The following is a 19,516-nucleotide window of genomic DNA, read 5'->3' as shown; positions in this document are numbered from 1 at the left end:
GATATAGGAGTATAGCATTAGCCTGAATTGGCCGTGGATTTAGCTAGTTGTTTGCCCCATTTCCTTTGGAGTTACTGCAGACTTTTTCCTAATTACGCAAATGCCATTCTGATCATATTTATAATTATACTTTTTCAAAATAAAATATATCAATGGAGTCACAACCTCGATCATCCCCAGCCATCCAATGGTAAGGAGATGTCATGGATTGAATCTGTCTTGAAAGCATGACAAAACACAAGGCAGGTGCAATAGCTTCTGTCCTGGCCAAATGCTTGCAGATGAGTGAAAGCAGCATCTGGCCCATGCCCTCCTCCTTCAAATGACAACCGAGGGGATCTACACGGAAGTGCATCTTTCTTTTTATAGAGGGAGAGATGAGAGATGTAATGGTGATGAAATGGGACATCCTGGGATGTGGCAGATGCCTCACTGAGGCAGCAGGATTTTTTGTTCTAGCTTTAGTTTCCATTTCCTTTCCCTGACAGCAGTGCGCAGCTGTGCCTGCACTTGCCACTCTGAACTCATTCCTCCCCTCTGCCCTTTTGCTGCTATTTGCATCTCCCATGGCTCAAAGGCTTCAGCCCTTCTCAGGTACCTACCGTCATTTCCTAATTACACTTTGCCAAGTTCAATTTCCTTTCTTCAATTTCATTTAAAAAAAAAAAAAATCATCCATCTGCTGCCTAGTGCCAATAATGTAATAGCAGATATGTCAGTCAGGCTATCCTCTGAGTGGAGCAGTTCATTAATTAGAATCAGACATGTAATACCTCTGAATCCCTAACACATGGCCCTTGTAACAATAATAATAGTCATCTGCTAATGGTGTCACAATTCAACCTATGGTGTGTTTTCCCTGCCTCTGAGGGAGCACAGCTTTGCTCAGACTTCCTGGGCACAGTGTTTCCAACCTGCTGTTGAAGCCATCAGTACTCTGAAGGTCAAGTCACCCAAGAGCCTGCAAGTGGTGTAAGAGTATGTTCTTCTGATTTATGCCTGATGACTTGTTTTCCAACTAACTTGCTTAAAAGCATTAATACATTCAATCAGAAATCCTAGGGGGCTATTTTCAGGTGAATAAAAAGGAAAAAATGTTCAAGAAGTTGAAGATGCCATGGAAGTGTTCCAAAAACATGGGGCTTTTTGAGTGAGAGGAAGCTGCTTTTTTAAGTATTGTAGATTCAGAGGTCACTTCAGAGTACCTGCACTGAAAGCTGGATAGTAAAGTTTTCATTTTCTTTCTCCTTCACCAGCTTCTGTAAACTGTGGGAGCAGCAGGTGGGTTCTGGGGCCAACTCCTCATTCAAGGCAGAGTCACAGTTTAGAGGAGACTGCCTTACCTGGAGTGTGTGGGCGACCCCTTCCTGAAATTAAAACCCACGCACTTGAATAGAACAGCAAGTTATAAAATGAGTTTTCTTTTTCAAGCCCTGACTTTCTACAAAGATGAGGCTTACATAATTCTGCTCTGGTATTCCATCTCTCACTTCCTCTTTTTTGGGCCTTCACCTTCCACACCATGGTGTTTTGGGCATCTTCTTTCAGGTACTCCACAGACTGTAAACCCAAGGAAATGTAGGGACAGGGCCAATGCTCCAGATCAAGAGGAGGGAGAGCAGCAAACAGCATTGACTGCCTTGTAAAATATTTTTCCAGATGCCAGTTAAATTCACATCTTTCATTTATTATCTTACCTCATCAAAAGAAAATAATTGAATGAGTTTATATATTAATAAAAATCAAGTATGTTCCCTAGAGAATTTATAAAGGAACTAGGCACCTACACAGGGAGAGATGGAGGTGACAATACCTGTGCCAACTCTGCTCCATCGAAACATAATGAACAGCATAAATTTTACAGCTGCAGTGTAAAAGCTTCACAGAGTTGTCTTAGGAAGGTATATACTGCTTTACAAATCAAATGTTCTCAGAATTAAAACTTCAATATATCTCTCTGTGACCACTTGGCCATAAAAATGATTACTCTGTAATTCCCAGAATCGTAAGCCTATTTAAATTATTTACAGCAGTATTAATTAAATCTTTCAAATGTTGTGGAAAGAGTAGCCTGGGCAAATGAGCTTAAATTGTTGAAAACTACAATTACAATTAATTATGTCAGGCCAATCAATCACCATTTATTTCTCAGTCAATAAAAACTACTGTTAATGGCTGATTAAGCTCAATTAAGATTTGATGGAAGCACTAGTTTTTAAATAGAAGTTAAATTATTGTATCATTTACTAGCAGGATCAAAAATATATCATGACTTATTTTTTCAAAATAAATCCCCTCTCAAAACATATATATTTTGAAAATAAGAGTCAATGGCCTCAGTTTTCTTAGCTGGCTGGGCAAGCTAGGGTTTTATTAAAGACTTTTTCCCTTGCTGGATTAAATGGAGAAAAACTTGAATCATAAACCCTTGTGGTTCTTTTACATCTGTTTAGCTAATACCCAGTTTAAATGCTTCTGATATCCAGACTAATCCCTGGGGGAGTGGAAAGAAATAATACTTTTTCCTGATTTAGAGAGGACTGCTATCCTCTGTAGACCTACTCGCTTTGTTATTTGTGGGAATATGACCAGCAGGTTGCCTTTGGTTTGGTGGAGGGGGTTTGCCTGGAGGAATCACAGTGCTGAAAAGATGTTACATGACATTTGACCCATCCGTTCATGTTCCCATTCTAGCTTCCAGGCTCACTTGTTGCTGCCATCAGTTTCCCACCTCCCAAATTAAACAGAGAAAAATGAGGCTTTTGGGGTGCATGCCATGTTAAAATTCTGTTGCACCTCAGTTTTTTGGCACTGACTGACTTTGATATGTAAGGTATCAGTGAGCATAAGATATGTGTAATGATGCTCTTGAAATTTGTTAAATCACTTCCTATTTCATCAAAGCTTTGTTTGCTTAAAATATTAACTGATTCTTTCTTTTGTTTATTTAGTGGTTCGAGGCCTGTGGTTAATCAAAGTTTTCCTTTTGCACTGACTCTTTTTACTGGCCAGAATAGAAGTCATTCTTTGAGAGATACACAAATTGCAACAACAGTTGGAGGAGGACTTTCCCAGAAGACATTAAATACCACAGACAAAAGGCAGTTTCTATGTCCGAATCCCACATTTTGCTGGTCAGCTGCATCTCTTACCTTCCTTCCTCCTCTGGCCTCGGTGTCTTTGAAGGTACCCAATGCCAGCACTGATGGTGTCTCTTCCTTCCAACACAGGATTAGTGTTTTACAGAAGCGATGAAGTTTTAGCATGACTAGCACGATGTATAAAATGGATGCACAACTTGTGTAAATTGTACTTTTCGTCTTCTCTTTCACGCAGAAATGGATGGGATTGCCCATTTCCTTTAAAAGCAGGCCACCTAGTGCTTGCAGAGGTTCAGCACAGAGAGAAGCCCACTGCCAGCACGTTGGTTTGCTCCCTCCCTCATTTGCACTCCCTTCAAACCATGGAGCTGCTCACCTACTTTTCAAAACACACTGTGCCACCATGCATCTTAAAATAGCAGAAACTTTAGGTTGTTGATTTCACAGGCCTGTTTCCTGTCTGGCTCTCTGCTACTTGCTTTGCTCCAGCACTGGGCTTTGTCAGACCCCTCTGTCAACCAGCATTAATGCCCTAATATGGCCAAGAAGCATCAAGGAACGTGACAATGTGGTTGGGATCAGCTGGATTAATGAACAAAGCCAAGGGTAGAAGGATCTAGCACCATGAGTGGCCCAGTGAGGAGGCAGTACTGGGAGAAAAGAGGAGAGACAAAAGAGAGAGGGAGGACAATATTCCTTTCACCACCACCAGCAAGCTGTTAGAAACTGCATCCTCAGGTTCACCAGAGAAAAAGAGAATTAAGGTAGAAACACTGACAGTTTCTCATCCTCCAGACTGACACCAGGGCACTGTAAGAGAAAAAAAAAAATATGCCCCGGTCTTTTACATGGACTATTAAAAATGATGAGCCAGTAGTAGCCATACTGGAATGTGACATCTCCAAAGAAAGCAGGAAGGCACAGCCTGGAATGGTGTTACCAATTCTGTAACCAGGGTCCCAGGAAGATACTCTATCCCAGCACTTTGCTGGAGTTTCCTTTCCTCCTCCCAGTGAGACAAGGAGAAGACCCAGACACCTGCTGTTATTAATAGTCCTGTGGCACTTCTTACAGAATGTCTAAATTCTGGTGAAGGTAAATCCTGTCCAAATTTTGCTTTGGATAAATCGGATAAATCTCTCTTCGATAGGTGAGTTTGGGGTGTTTTGTGCATGCGTATGAAGTGTAAATACTGAGCAATGCAGCCCCGGATATTGTACAGCACAGCTAAATTCAGTCCTGCATGGCTGCCAATGTATTTGGCAATATTCTCCTTTTATTGTAGGGGTTTAGCGTTTTAATTAAAATGAAAAATCAGGAATTCTTCATTCTAATCTGTTTTTAAAGATGCATAGAGTTCTTATTTTTATTAAAAATGAAGAAAAAAGGAAATGTAAGACTAGCTAGAGGATCAGTTTTTATCATTAACAAGGACATTTCTGGAAAAGCAATGTCTTAGACTGTAAAACTTGAGAAAATTACTAAATGACAGAAGTTATAAATAAATGTTTTCTATATTTGGTCTGCATTGGATAATGGGCACCTTCATATATCTTTTTTTAACTACAGCCAAGAATACAGGCTGGACTGCTGGATCTGGGATGGAAATCCTGACATTTCTATAGTGGTAGGAAATTTAATAGAAGAAGAGTTCTAAACAAGCTTCTTTCAAAACAAAAAGAAAAACCTGCAATCTTGCTCCTCAGTGCTTTGTCCTGTTGGCAGAACTTTACTTTTGACTTAGGATCATTTCACATTAGCTCTGTATCACCCTGACAAGTCTTCTTCACCTGCAGTGTGCATCATTATCTTTCCTGAAAAGAACTGGAGAAGATCCACACTAAAAAGCCTCAGCAGAACACTTTATTTTAATGACTATAATGTATTTTCTCTAGCACAGTGTGTATTTTTCACTCATATACGCATATATAATACCCTCAAATACACCATATATCTCTGCTGTTACAATTAATTATTCATATTAATTATAGATATTAATTTCAAATGTTCAAATATTTTAAAACTCATCGCCTATAAAGCTGTAATTAAGTTTACTTGGAAATCCAGCTTCATAATCAATCATCAATATCTATCAGGTTTCTGCAATCTCATCAAATGACTTTACATTAAAAAATTATCCTCCCCTGGCACACCTGAGACCGAAGGGGACCAAAAAAACCAGCCTTGAATTAAAAACAAGCCAAAAGACAGGAAGCTATAATTTGTACTCTGCATCCTGGCACATTTCTCATTTCGCATACCAGCTATCAGGAATGGCCTTGTGTGTTCTAAAACTGTCCCTCATAAAAAAACCCCAACTTCTATTTTTGTGATAGGGAAAAATGAGCCCTAAAGCTGCAAAGCTGCAAAAGGCTCCTCCTCCCTGGATAATGACGGAGACAGGAGGAGAAAGGGTGCCTTCAAGCAAACCTGTCTTGCCAGAGCCTGAGGGAAGCAAGATGGGAAAATAAAACATTGGATTGCTTCCTAACAGGAGACACATGCAAAGTCCTCCATGATTCTTCTGAAACCCTAGAGTTCTTCCCCACACAAATCATTCATATCCATCAGCTCCCAACCACAAAAAAATCCTTTCGATGGCCTGAAAAATGAACACATTTTGCCAATGAATAAGCAAATGTAACAATGTAACTTCATTTTATGGTACAAAACCAGTAAAGTTGGGCTTGTAGGGGAGTGGAAATCCATTTCCATTTTTCTCCTTTGGTATGACATGTTTTAAAGGGTATAAGGAATCCATCATCAATATGTTATTGTAACTTACCCTTCAGTGGCTTTATTAGACTCAAAAAGAATTGGGTTGTTCAACACTTATGACTCTCACAGACCTTTTAGCATAAAGTAAAGAGATATAAATATTATCAATGCTTCACCCACTAATTTCTTTCCTGTATCCCATCCTCATTGCCCCTAGGGAACTGAAAATCACAGCTGATCAATCCTTATGTAACTTTTAGTATCAGGAAAATTTTCAGTAAACCTTTTGACTGCAATCTCTCAAGATAACCAACTTGCAGGGACAAGCCTCAGCACTTCCATGTATTCGAAGCTGATGAAATTTAAAGCTACTGGTAATTCTGGAAACTTTTTGGCAGACAAGGAAAAAAATAAATTAATACTTTTACAGCCCAGCTTTCAGGATCAAATTCTGATTTATCTATAGCACATCTGTTTTATTATGTAATGTATGACCCAGGCAGTTATCTGAAAGCAAATATTAATTCTTGTTTTCCATTAATTTATAGGCAGAACAATGTCTTATCAACTGTAAATGATGACACATTGTTGAAGTTCAATCAATTTGGTTTTAAAACACTTTTATTATGTTTTCAAATATTCCTAATGCAGTTTCTTTCAACTGAGCAAAGGGGCAATGGATTAGTCCCCTTTTGACTGATGAAAAGGATTTTGACTTTATATAATAAAATATATATATATATATATATATATATATACACATCCACAGCTTTAAAACATAAGTGACCACAAAGAAGATACTTTCCTTTCAACAAAGTTAAAAATTAACTTTCTTAATTAGAAGAATAACTAATACTTCAGTGGTACGTGGTCCAAAAGGTTGGACCATGAACTGTGGTTCAACAGTAGTAGGTCCAAAATACCCAGTAAAATACAACGTTACCAGGATGTGTACTTTTAGGCTACACTTTGACTTTTGAAAAACTCAATTTACTGTCTCAATCAAGTGAGCTTCAATTTAAAAGCAGTTTAAAAATTAAATTTATCTAATTCTCAGTAGGCCATGTAAATGTAATATTTCTGAGCTGAGAAATGTACCTAGAAAAATTTAATTGGGAAAATGTAATTGCCTTCAGTGAAGGTAGCTCAGAAACAGCTACTCAGAAATCTTACAGTGGTAGGGAAGAACTCACAGCATTTCTTTCAGTTATTTCTGTTCTGTGTTTCATTTTGGCCAAGATTTTGTGTCTTCAAACAGTAATTTACAAAGAAGTCCTTGGAAAGGATTGTACAGTGACTTTTTCACAATGGCAACCCCCACATGATAAAAAATTCCCTCTCTCTGACATAAGGTTTTCAGGATCCCTTGTATTACAGCAATATTTTACACAACCATGTGGATGGAGGAATGAGGCACTTCTAGTTTGTCTTAGGTGATGGTTTCCTTGTCACTCCTAGTTTGTTTTTTGTTTTGTTTTGTTTTGGTTTTTTTTTGAGAGAGAGAGAACTGAAAACAAAATTTGGGAGAAGCTATCAATACTCCTATTTTGCTGATAGGTCCACCCAAGACATGTAAGGACTTGACTTGGCAGTTTCCAGTCAATATTTTTGATGGAAAAAGATAATAACACTATAATTAAAGTGTGCTCATGTTTAAAGAGCATTTCTATTATAGACGGAATCAGAAGGGAAATTATTCTCTGAGTATGTGACAACACTGAGGAAACTGAGAATCAGAAGGACTTAAATGACACACAGCAGCAGTTATTCATGTGTGGAATATAAACAAGACAAGCCAAATGGTCATATCAAGACTGACTTAAACCTTAAACATATGCTCGAGTTATTCCATCTGAGATGAAGAGCACATTTCAGGATATGTTGCAGCAGCACACAGCAAACTGTGTAACAACTCCTGCAGAAAGGAAGGAGAAAGCACATCATAAACATGACACTGAACTATTTTCATTGTGGGAAAATACTCACTATGAAAATGACTTCTAGTTCAAGAATAAACTCTGTAAAACCAGTAATAAACTGGGCCATGCTTAGAAAATATAAAGGTCACTGAAAACTGACATTGAATTAATTTGGAATCCAGATGCTCTAGCATCTCCACAGTAGCTGAATTCAAGAGAGAAAATGAGTCATATTTGTTTACATGTGGAAGGCACAAGATTTGAAATGTGTCTCAGTAAAGCATCTGGTTTTCCTCTAATTTCACAGCAGGAATATTAGAGACTACTTACATAGATGAAGTTGCAGAAAATTTAATTACCATTGAACATTTACAAGGAAATTCACTGTTCCCTGGAGTTACCACAGTTGTGGTAAGGATGGTATATGACATCTCTGGGCTTTAAAGAAGAAGTATAGGCAGCAACTGTAAACAAACAAGGGATGCATATAGTGTGTACAATGTCTGCAGATCTCAGGAATTATAACATTTATCCTATGATAGAAATTATCTAAACATTTGAAAATACCTTTTTTGATGAGGCCATAACCATGAATTACAGGAGGGCAAAGATGTAGTTTTTTTTTTTACAAACTGATCTGATACCTTTCCAGATATACACCAAAAGGGAAAAATAACTGGAGCATTACAAGAATCCTGCAATAATGTTTAGTTTAGGGTTACATTGATTAAACAGCTCAGAACTTGAGCACAGCTAGTTCTGACAGAGAAGGGTGCTCTCCATATCGGTGTTGACCTCCGCATCACCAATTTCCCAATAAAGATCAGTATCACTTCCCTAGTCCAGAAGATGTTTTGTGCCTTGTTATTGCATTTTGGCAAGCTTATCTTAAAACTTCGCAAATATGGGCCAAAGACAAGGGGACAGTGTGTTATCTGATAGCAGACAAGTGTTTATTCCAATCTCTCACTGTACTGCCTGCAGTAACTGTGTAACTCTTGTTAGCAGGGCATACACACACAGGCAGATGCCATGAGGTATTGCTGGCACGCAAGGTTATTTGAATGACAATCACAAAACCAGCAATGAGGGACACTCTGAAAACTCCCTCATGGGCTTGGGTATCATCATTAATCCTCAAGGAAAATTTTTGGATTTAATCTGCTCATACAAGCAATAGATATGTGCCTAAGTCACAAGGCAAAAGCTGAAGAAAGAAACACATAAGCAACAGAAACTACAGTAGAGCTACATCCTCTCCTGACAGGAGTCAATTATTGAGAGAGTGTTTGGCCATCTTCTAATTGAACAGATTGGCACTGGAAATTCTGGACTGGCCTGGTTCCATCAAAACTTTCTCTAGCCACGATCTGGCTGTGGCTGCTGGCCAGGCTGGCTTCTTACTGTAGTTCAGCTGACCGGCTATACAGCGTCCTGGCATCAGGCCGGCTGCTCAGTTGGTTTCTTGGCTTCCCAGACTTGTCAGCTGGCAAAGAAATAGATTGTTCCATTTTTGCCAGAAAGACTGCAGAGCCAACACGTTTTGTTCCAGCACTCAATGAAACAAAATATTGACAAGCTGGAATTTCCTGTAGAATAAAAATTTTACTTCCCAGCCAGCTCCAATTATTATTGTATGGTCTTGTGTAACACAGTGACGGCGTTTATCACATCCTCTAACAAACACAATGCACAGAAAGGATGTGAATTCAGGGAGCTTTTCCAAGGCTTTGGATAATAATCTCATAGCATCTGCAAGCATCTCTATGGAGTACAATGCATCTTTTGATAAGGTTAGCGTGTGATGCTTTCCATTCTACAGTGAAAGGGCTCCTAGGCTGGCTCTCAGAACTCGTCTGTCAGCAGGACATGACGGGCCAGTTCAGTGCAGAATTGTGGATGACATCCTTTATGCATATTGTTCTGGAAACTTACTTACATTACAGATCAAACTCCAGGGAAAGAGGAACCATTAAGAACTGCAGAATAGTTACATATATGAAGTTTATTGGGTTTTCACTGTTGAAAAAAGAATGAGTTAAAATACTCACAAATATGCAAATAAAAATGACTCCTCAAACATGTCACTGGAAACAATGTATTTGAGAAGGATTTGGTGAAGAGAAACCAAAAAATGCCATTACATTATACCATAATGCCATGAACCCAACCCTTGCTGGAGACAAATGCTATAGTCCAGCCCAGGTTTATGACAAGATGACTCATAGAATTACCCACTGAGACGCAGAGTTGCAGTTTTGGAGGTGTCAGGGGTGTTTTCAAGGAGTGTTTTCAAGGAGACACTGAACAGGCACTAAACGGCAAAGCAAGTCAATGCCTGGGTGTGCACTTGCAGCAGAACAAGACCATTTAAGCTGTGTCTGCTCTCGGCTGTGCCTGTGCTGTCCTCAGTGCCACGCTGACACATTTACTATGTTGGTGAACTGGATCAGCAAAACGGAAGGAAAGCAGGTTGCTCTCCGGTCCTCTCGGTTCAATCTCATTTATCGCTTGATTTCACAAATGTTCACGCTGGCACAGGCCAGAAGCAGGAGCAGGGAGCTGGGCTGCAGAGCTGAAGGGTATGTTACAAACAGATAAGCCGCTAGAAGTCATTCATGAAATTATTACATTGTGAGCTACGAGCTTTAGATTTTTATTTTGAGGGGGTGGGGAGGGAAGAAGGAGAGTGGAATATTTTCAAGCATGGCAGATCCTTCCCAGCATGCTGCAAGGGGATCAATGGAAAAGGCTTACACAGGTTTTAAGACTGGAAGAATATGCTCCTCCTGTTAAAGGCAGGAATAATACTATAAATTACTCATCTGCCCTTGTGAAGGCAATCCTTATTATAATAAGTGTAGCTTATAGGATATAATTTCAGGTCTGGCACGAACTTAATAAAGCTTTAGTTACAGAGGGACATTTTCCAGAGGTAGTATCATCAAAAAACCCCAACAAAACAATACTGACACAATCATGAGACTGTGTTGTTTCCATGTACTGAGGGGGAAAATATAAGTAAGTGAATAGTAAAAAATTGGACAAAATAAAAGTCACATAAAGCCACAGACTATTTCTTCAACATCTTCCATAGATCTTCAACACATTTTATAGAACTGGCATTCAATACCTGAGAGACATGACATATAACTCACTCTGAGACAGCCTCTGAGCAAGTTGTTCCAAGCCAGTGATCCTGAAATACCAAGCTTAATAGACAGGTGCAGCCAGTGAGTCAGGACAGTACCAGGGACATGAAGGTAGTTTTGACAAAAAAGATTCTAAAGATGCCTATTTGTCATACCAGATGAGCAGGCAGAAAACATCAGAGACGCATGGTCAGCTCTGCCTGATGCTGATTCCCTTCATGGGGCCTGATCCTGACCCCCACACGTGGACTGGCGTTCCAGCCTGGACTAGACCTACCTCTGTCCCCACAGGTGACTGATGCCCCAGGGCTGGGGCTGTCCTGAACTTGCCCTCCTCTCAGGCTGGGCTCAGTGGGATGTGCTCTGACTGGTCAGACCCTTCCTAGAAAAATACAAAATTCACAGGACACAAAATACCAGAGCCCATAAACCAAAACTGTATTTCTTCATAATTAATATAAATTTTAAGAAGTGTTGGCTGACCAGACAAGTTTCCTGTGCTTTACCATAGGCAGTATGGTAAAGTAAATTTTACATTTAAATAAATTGTAAAAAGTAATTTTAAAAAATCATTATTTCAAAGCTATCCCCATTTTTATTATTGATAAAAAAAGAAGAATTTTTTTGTGACCAACAATGGCATGCCATGGGTTATGTTTCATAGTTTCCTGATGAGGGTAAACTTTGATTTTTCTCAAGGTTTTGGCAGGGAGCCATAGGAACTCATTATTCTGAACAGTCTAAGGGGAATTCTAAAACAAAGGGTATAAAAGGCCTGAATTTATTTTTAAAATATGCTTTTTCATGTTTACATTGCTTCTACAGCTATTCTGTTTTGTAATATTTTACTTACTGTTGATACATAAAAAACAATGATGTATTAAAAACAACAAAACCCTCTTACAGAATTTTTATCTTTCTCGAAAATTAAGAAGTATATTTAATGATGGAGTTGGTCAAAAGGAGATATTTTGTTGTTAAGCTCAAGATGAGCAAACTGTTAAAATGTCTTTATTCAAAAGACAGTGTATTTCCAAATCAGGCTGGTCTCAACAGGCACTGAAATGACTACCATCTTGAGTTAAATTTGAGGCTATTATTAATTTACTTTTTCTCCATCCCATAGGGACCCGCAGACGCTGAAGTATGAGGAACATTTTATTCGTCCCACTCGTGGCATAGTGTGACACAGTTTAGAACCAATCTTTAGTTTCTTATAGCTGTGTAGTTTTTGCATGGCTTTGTTGTACAGTTAGTAGCTTTTAGGGTAAATGAAAATGTAGTTCACCCACCCGTTGGCAAAAATGAATATGGACCCCCTGACTTCTGAAGTGTCTAAAATGATTGTAGAACTCAAACAGCCCTTCATGAGAGACTAAACAGAAATAAAAGCCACAGCTTAAGTAAAAACAGAAGGTAGGCAGAAGCAGGAACTATCTAGAAGAGTAAGGCAGAACCAGTAGCAAAAAAAGCCCTCATAGATTTTTAATAGGTCTTAGGTGGTATCCAGAAGAAAAGTGCCATTTATGAGGGGGCTAGGGTAGTTTCTCTCTGTTTGTCTTTGTTTCTGTAAAATGGGGCAGGTTAGAGCTTGAAACAGCCCAGCACCAAAAAAGCTACAAGGGTAGCATTTTTTTAATGACTTTTTCCTTCCCTAACCTCTTCCCTATTACACGAAGTTTGGGATTTTTTTTTTTTTTTGGTCTGAATGCAGCTTTGGGGTCACTTTCTTTCTGCGTCGCAGAAGCTGCTGCAGGCACAGGCTGCCTCGTCCCCACCTGCGGAACTCCGCTTCTGTCCTTCCCGAGCTTCGCCCTCACATGCCGGGTCTCTGGAAGGCCTGTCCCGATTGCCGGAGCCTCTCCTTTGTGTGGGGACAGAGCTGTCAGCCCACACTGCTGTGCATGGTTCAACACACCTCCTGGCTGTGTCCCTGCTGCCAGCTTAGTGCCTGGACGAGCTGCTGCTGCTGCTGGAACGGCGTTTTGTGCTGGGAAGCAACACGAGATTACCGCTTCCATCCAAATGGAAAGAAATCCCAGGCCCCAACAGCACCTACACCTACACACACAGGGGAACAACTCATGAGGAGGTGAGAATCAATTGCCCATCTGCTGGCTAAATGCACACCTGCCCTGAGGAATCCGCAGCACGGGATTTAGCAAGGCAGTGTGAAAGAACGGGGGGCAGGGATTTTCAGACAGGGTCTTAGAGTTTTGTCTGTGCCTCGTCCGACTAAAACCCGGCTGCCGCCTCCAACCCACGCCCCGTGCTGAGGCCGCCGGCCGGCCATGAGAGGCGACCCCGAGCAAGCGGGCGGCAGTCCCCAACCCCGACGGAGCAGGCAGGAACAGCCCAGCGCCCTGGCAGGCACACGGCTCCCAGGCGCTTTGCAAAGGCCGTGCCCGCGGCCGGGCACTCCAGCGGGGAGGGGCTGGGACAGGGCAGGAGCCGGGACAGGGACAGGGAGCGCAGGGGGCCCCTCGGGGCGCGGCCGGCACGGGCCCTGCGCGCGCCCCGCCGCCGCCTCGGCTGTTTCCGGGGCGGCCGCCGTTTTCCCGCCAATGGGAGCGCGCGGCGGCGGCGGCTGCGGGGGCGGGGCTGGGCGGGAAGCGTCGCGAGAGTGGGGGCGGAGCGGGGCGGGGCGGGCCCGGAGGGGGCGGGGCCCGCGGCGGCGGCTGGGGCGGGGGCGGCGGGTCCGGTCGGGCGCTCCGGGGCCGCTGCGCTGCGGGGCCATGGCCGCGGGCGGCGGGCGCTGAGCGCTGAGGAGGGCGGCGGGCGCTGAGGAGGCGGCGGTCACAGCCACAGGTACGGAGCGCCCGCTCTTCTTCCCACCCCCTGCGGCCGCTCCCCTGCGGGCCGCCCTACTGGGGAGCTCGGGCGCAGGGCGGGGCGCCGCCGGCGGCCTGTCAGCTGGGGCTCGCTGCCACAGGTCGCCCGGGGGCTCCCGGGGAAGCGCATCTTCCGCCGCCCTTGCCAGGGAAGAATCCCCTGGGCCAGCGCGGCTCCCGCGGGCCCCGCCGGTCGCCTGGAGCGGGCCAGGGGCGAGGCCGGGGTCCCCTGGGCCGCAGCGCGGGGTGAGCAGAGGTGAGGAGCGGGGAACGCGGCGCTTCGGCTCCGGGACCGAGCGTGCGGGGCTCGCGGTCGCGCGTCCCCCCGGCGTCCCCGTGGGCCAGCTCTGTCCGTCCGCTGTCTCCGGTGGGGACGGACTGACCCGTGCTGGTGCAGTCGTAGTGGGTGCACGGAGGCTCCGTGGCTTTGCGTTCCCTCCTGCGTTGTTTGGGGTTGTGGTCGGTGCGCACGAGTTAAGTAAGTTCAGCCTGTTCTCAACATTTCGCTGTAGAAGTGTCTCCTCACCCTCCCTCCCTCCCGCCCGCCGCATGTCCTCCTCCCAGTTCCTCTTCTCCCTCAAGGGAGGAGGAACAAGGAGCGTTCCTCCTTTGCTTTCTTGGCTCTTTTGAGGGGCTGTCTTTGGCTCTCTTATTACAAGCGAAGTACTTTTCTCTGGTTTCCAGAAGAAATCCAATATGCAAAAGGGAAAGAAAAAGGATAAACTGTAGATCCGAACTGTATTTAAAGATACAGCCTTCTCCTCTCTGATGTATTGCCAGAGTGAGATAGGGAGGAAAAAATCCCACTTACATTGTATCTGGAAAAGATCAGTGATACTGAAATAAATGGTAACGATGCTCGAAATTTATCCAGGTTACACTTGAGAAGAGTCTTACATGGCTTCATGTTTGTGAGATTATTTCAGAATCATACAGTTAGACTTTAGTGGTAGATACCACCTACATTTAATTAATCTTTGAGAACTAAACAAGGTATTCTCTGGTGAAATTTTCTCTAGGTGGGAATAAGTGTTCTTGAGAAAGTGCGGCAGTTTAAAAAGTAATAGCCCCACCTTACTTGGTGTGGTTCTGTTATGTGCAAGATACACAACAGACTGAAGTACAGAAACTTAAAGTTGATTGCATAAGCCACAAAATCCAGACCAGTGGATATCCCTACATCGAGTACATCAGGGAACATTTTTTTTCCCAGGAAGTGTTTGAGAGTTGAGACCCAGGACTGGGGGCAAGCTGTGGGTGATGACTAGCTAGTAATGATCTAGGAGAAGAAAATGATTGATTCTTTTGAAATTGCTGCTTCTGTGTCACAGAAATACAATGTAAGAGAATCAAAACCAAGCAAGAAGAAGAGGACCCAGCCTGTCATTATTGCTTACCATAAATGATGCATTTTGCTCACTTTTGATGTGTTCTGCTCGTGTGAGTGGCTGTGGTTAAGACAACTTGTGTTTCATACCTGGACTTTTTCAAGACTGCCGACCTGATCAGTGAAACTAATAAAGCATTAGAAATGAGAAATAGAAAAGGATCCGTTAGACTATTCTGCCTGCTTCTCAGTGTAGTCTTGCTTAATTTGTTTTTTAATAGCAGTTGTTTGGTAAAGTTATAAATACACATGCAGGAAAACCAGGGACTCAGGCCCAACCAATACGGATTTACAAAAGGAAGGTTCTTCTTGACCAATCTCATCTCCTTCTATGACAAAGTGACCCGCTTAGATGAGGGAAAGGCTGTGGATGGTCTGTCTTGACTTCAGTAAAGCGTTTGACACCGTCTCCCACAGCATCCTGCTAGAAAACCTGGCAGCTCATGGCTTGGATGGGAGTACTCTTCTGTGCATAAAAATCTGGCTGGATATCTGGGCCCAGAGCATGGTGGTGAATGGAGCTAAGCCCTGCTGGAGGCCGGTCACTAGTGGTGTCCCCAGGGGTCTGTTCTGAGGCACGTCCTCTTTAACATCTTCACTGATGATCTGGACGTGGGGATTGGGTGCACCCTCAGTAAATTTGCTGACAGCACCAAGCTGGATGGGAGCGGTGATCTGATTGAGAGCAGGAGGGCTCGACATGGAGACCTGGTCAGGCTGGATCAGTGCACTGAGGTTCAGCAAGGCTGAGTGCCGGGTCTTGCCCTTGGGTCACAGCAACCCCACTCCATGCTGCAGGCTGGGGGAAGAGTGGCTGTAAAACTGTTTCGTAGAAAGGAGCTTGCGTGCTCTGGTGTACAGTAGCTGAACATGAGCCAGGGTGTGCCCAGGTGGCCAAGGAGGCCAGTGGCATCCTGGCCTGTAATAGCAGTAGTGTGGCCAGCAGGAGCCAGGCAGGGATTGTCCCCCTGTACTTGGCACTGGTAAGGCCACACCTTGAGTGCTGTGTTTGGCTTTGGGCCCCTCAGTTCCAAAAGGACATTGAGACACTGGAGTGCATCTAGAGAAGGGCAGCAAGGCTCATGAAAGGTGTAGAAGACATCTTATGAGGAGTGTCTCGGAGTGCTTTGCCTGGAAAAGAGGAGGCATGGGGGAGATCACATCGCACTCTATAACCACCTGAAACAAGGGTGTAGTGAGGTGGTGGCCAGTCTCTTCTGCCGTGCCTGCAGTGAGAGGACCAGAGGAAATGGATGGTTGGGCTAGATAGTCATGCAGGCCTCTTCCAGCCTTGATGGCTTTGTGATTCTAAAAGAGCGTTGTTCTTAAGGATTTTTAAATTTCATATTTGGATTGAATCATTCAAAGCTCAGTGTTTCATTAAGCCTAGCTTTTGCAAATCATCATCAGAGTTCTCTAGGCTGACTCCGGTCCGTGTGCTGAAGACAAAAAAAAGAGTACATTTCTTTAAAAGAAAGATGTCTGCTTTTGCTCTAGTACTGCTAAAAACACCTCCTTTTTAAAACATGATATAGATTTACTATTGTCATTGGCTGGAACCTTTTATTTGAAATTTAATTTTAATAAGGCCATATTACATATATTTAAAATTTATTGTTCAAGTTTGTCATAACCTGTATGTGTTTAACATAGGTGTGCACGTGTCCACATATGCCTCTCTAGCAATTGAGGAGATTTACTCAGCACATTTACAGAGAAAAGATAAAGTTTCTTTTTTTCTGCCAGCTGAGGTTTGTCAATACACACTGACTTAAAGTAAATTTAGGCATGGGGTAGACTTACACAAAGAGATTAAATCCATGGCAAATTTCTTGTTGGATTCCCTTAAGCTGATTATTTGATTTTGCTCCTTACATATATTCAAACAAGGATACGTGCATATGGAAAGCTAGCTAAATGCTTATTACATGCTCTGATGAGAAGACTGTTATTCAGCATATCACTGGAAAACTGGGTTTATGAATTTATAGAGTTCCTTGGGCTAGAAGGGACCTTTAAAGCCCATCTTGTCCAATTACCCTGCCGAGAGCAGGGGTATCTACGGCTAGATCAGGTTGCTCAGAGCTCTGCCCAGCCTGACCTTGAATGTTTCCAGGGATGGGGCACCTACAACGTCCAGACAGCCTGTGTCAGTACCTCACCACCTTCATTGTAGAAGATTTCTTGTATCTAATCTAAACCTACCCTCTTCTACTTTAAAGCCATTCTTCCTTGTTCTTTTACAACAGGTGCTGCTAAAAAGTTTGTCCCTGTCATTCTTATAAGCCCCATTGAAACATTGAAAGGTTCCTGTAAGGTCTTCCCAGAGCCTTCTCTAGACTGAACAACTCCCACTCTCCCATCCTGTCTTCGTAGCAGAGGTGCTCCATCCCTCTGATCGTTTTTGTGTCTCTGCTTTGGACCTGCTCCAGCAGGTCCATGTGTTTCCTGTGCTGAGGACCCCAGAGCTGGATGCAGCACTGCAGGTGGGGTTTCACCAGAGCAGAGCATCACCCTGCTGGCTACTCCTGCAGGCCAGGATGTGGTTGGGCTTGTGTTGTTGTGTTTTTGGTTTGCACTTGCACATTGCTGGTTCATGTCCATCTTCTTGTCCACCACCACCCTCAAGTCATTCTTCTCAGGGCTGTTCTTAATCAGTTCATTCTACAGCTTGTATTGACACTGGAAATTTTCCCAACCCAGGTATAGGACCTTGAGTGTGGTCTTGTTGAACCTGATAAATTTCATATGGATCCACTGCTCGAGCTTGTCCATGTCCTTCTGGATAATATCCCATCCCCCAGGCATGTCAACCACACCACTCAGCTTGGTGTTGTCTGCAGGTTTGCTGAGGGTGCGCCTGATTCGCTCGGTCTATGTCATTAATGAAGATACTAAATAACACTGGTCCTGCTGTGAGCTGCTGCAGGACACCACTTGTCACCAGTGTCCATCTGGACACTGAATTGTTAACTACTCTCTTCTGGATGGGTCCATCCAACCAGCTTCTTATCCACTGAACATTCCACCCATCAAATCCATATCTCTCCAATTTGGAGAGAAGAATGGAGGATTGTGTCAAAAGCCTTGTGGCTGTCCAGATAGAGGACATCTGTAGCTCTTTCCTTGTCCCCTGATGCAGTCACCCCATCATAGAAGGCCACTGAGCTGGTCAGGCAGGACTTGCCCTTGGTGACACTGTGCTGGCTGTCCTGAATCACCTCCCTGTCTCCATGTGTCTTAGCACAGCTTCTAGGAGCATCTGTTCCATGATCTTCTCAGGCACAGAGAAGATCTGAGGTGAGACCAACAGGTCAGTAGTTCCCAGGATCTGCCTTTCTACCCTTTGTTAAGGTGGGTACAATGTTTCCCATTTTCCAGCCACCTGATTGCCATGACTTTTCAGATGTAATGGAGTGACTTGTTAACTACATCAGACAATTCTCTCAGAACTCTGGGATGTGTCTCCACATGTCATATAGAGTTACGTACGTTCAGGTTCCACAGGTGTTTGCAAACCTGATCTTCTCTTTGCTTCTCCAGCCCATCCTCTGGAGAGGTGTGGGAAGAAAGGTTGCCAGTGAAGACTGAGGCAAAAAAGTTGTTAGATACCTCAGCCATCTCATCTGTTGTTACTAGTTTGCCAGTTGCGGTCATCGGTGGGAGTGCATTTTCTTTGACCTTCCATTTCTCTCTGACATACCTGTAGAACACCTTCTTATTCTTTGCATCCCATGCCAAGTTCAGCCTCAGCCTCACCTTGGCCTTCTAACCTCATCCCTGCAAAACTAGGCAGCGTCCTTGTACTCTTCCCAGAATACCTGTCCCCGCTTCTGCTGCCTGTTCATCTCTTACTTGCCCTGTAGTTTGAGCTCAGCTGCTCTTAGTTTGGTCTCAACTCAGCAATGCCAGTCCCACGCCTTCCTTTCCTGTTTTCTTACACCCATGGACACTCTTGGGCTTCATTGAAAGCATCCTTAAAGATCTGCCAGCTCTGTCCTGCTCCCATATGTCTGAGGACAGTTTCCCAGGAGAGCCTATGGATTTAGCTCCTTGAACAGCCAGAAGTGTGCTCTTCCAAAATTTAGGATCCTGAATGTACTCTTTGCCTGTTCCATGTCCCTCAGGGCTCCAAACACCACCAATGTGTGACTCCTATGGCCCAGGCTTTCACCAATCTTGTCGCAACTGATTAAATCACTTAGGTTGTGACTAACAGGTCCAGTGTTGCATCCCTTCTGGTCAGGATTGCCTTGTTATGTGTCTTAAAAAACTATTCTCCATGCATTCCAGGAGTCTCCTCCTAAAACAGCTTTCTGTGCTACTTCTTCAGTAGATTTTGGGGTGGTTGAAGGCCTCCAGCAGGACAAGAGCCTGTGAGCACAATGCCTTCTGTAGCTGGAGCAGT

General features: G+C 43.4%; 1 protein-coding gene across 7 annotated transcripts in view; it reads left to right on the top strand.

The window, feature by feature from the left end:
* The first annotated feature begins 13,575 nt into the window (after positions 1-13,575).
* AKAP11 (A-kinase anchoring protein 11) overlaps positions 13,576-19,516 on the top strand; it is a 44,829-nt gene continuing 38,888 nt past the window's right edge. For 6 of the 7 annotated variants that reach the window (XM_038133610.1, XM_038133591.1, XM_038133581.1 and 3 more), the window contains exon 1: positions 13,576-13,698. The gene's annotated coding sequence lies outside the window, so the exon portion shown is untranslated. The other variant, XM_038133567.1, reaches the window with a different exon arrangement.

Source organism: Motacilla alba, chromosome 1, assembly GCF_015832195.1.
Source record: "Motacilla alba alba isolate MOTALB_02 chromosome 1, Motacilla_alba_V1.0_pri, whole genome shotgun sequence".
NCBI classification, from domain to species: Eukaryota; Metazoa; Chordata; class Aves; order Passeriformes; family Motacillidae; genus Motacilla; species Motacilla alba.
This window is presented reverse-complemented; position numbering and strand designations above follow the sequence as displayed.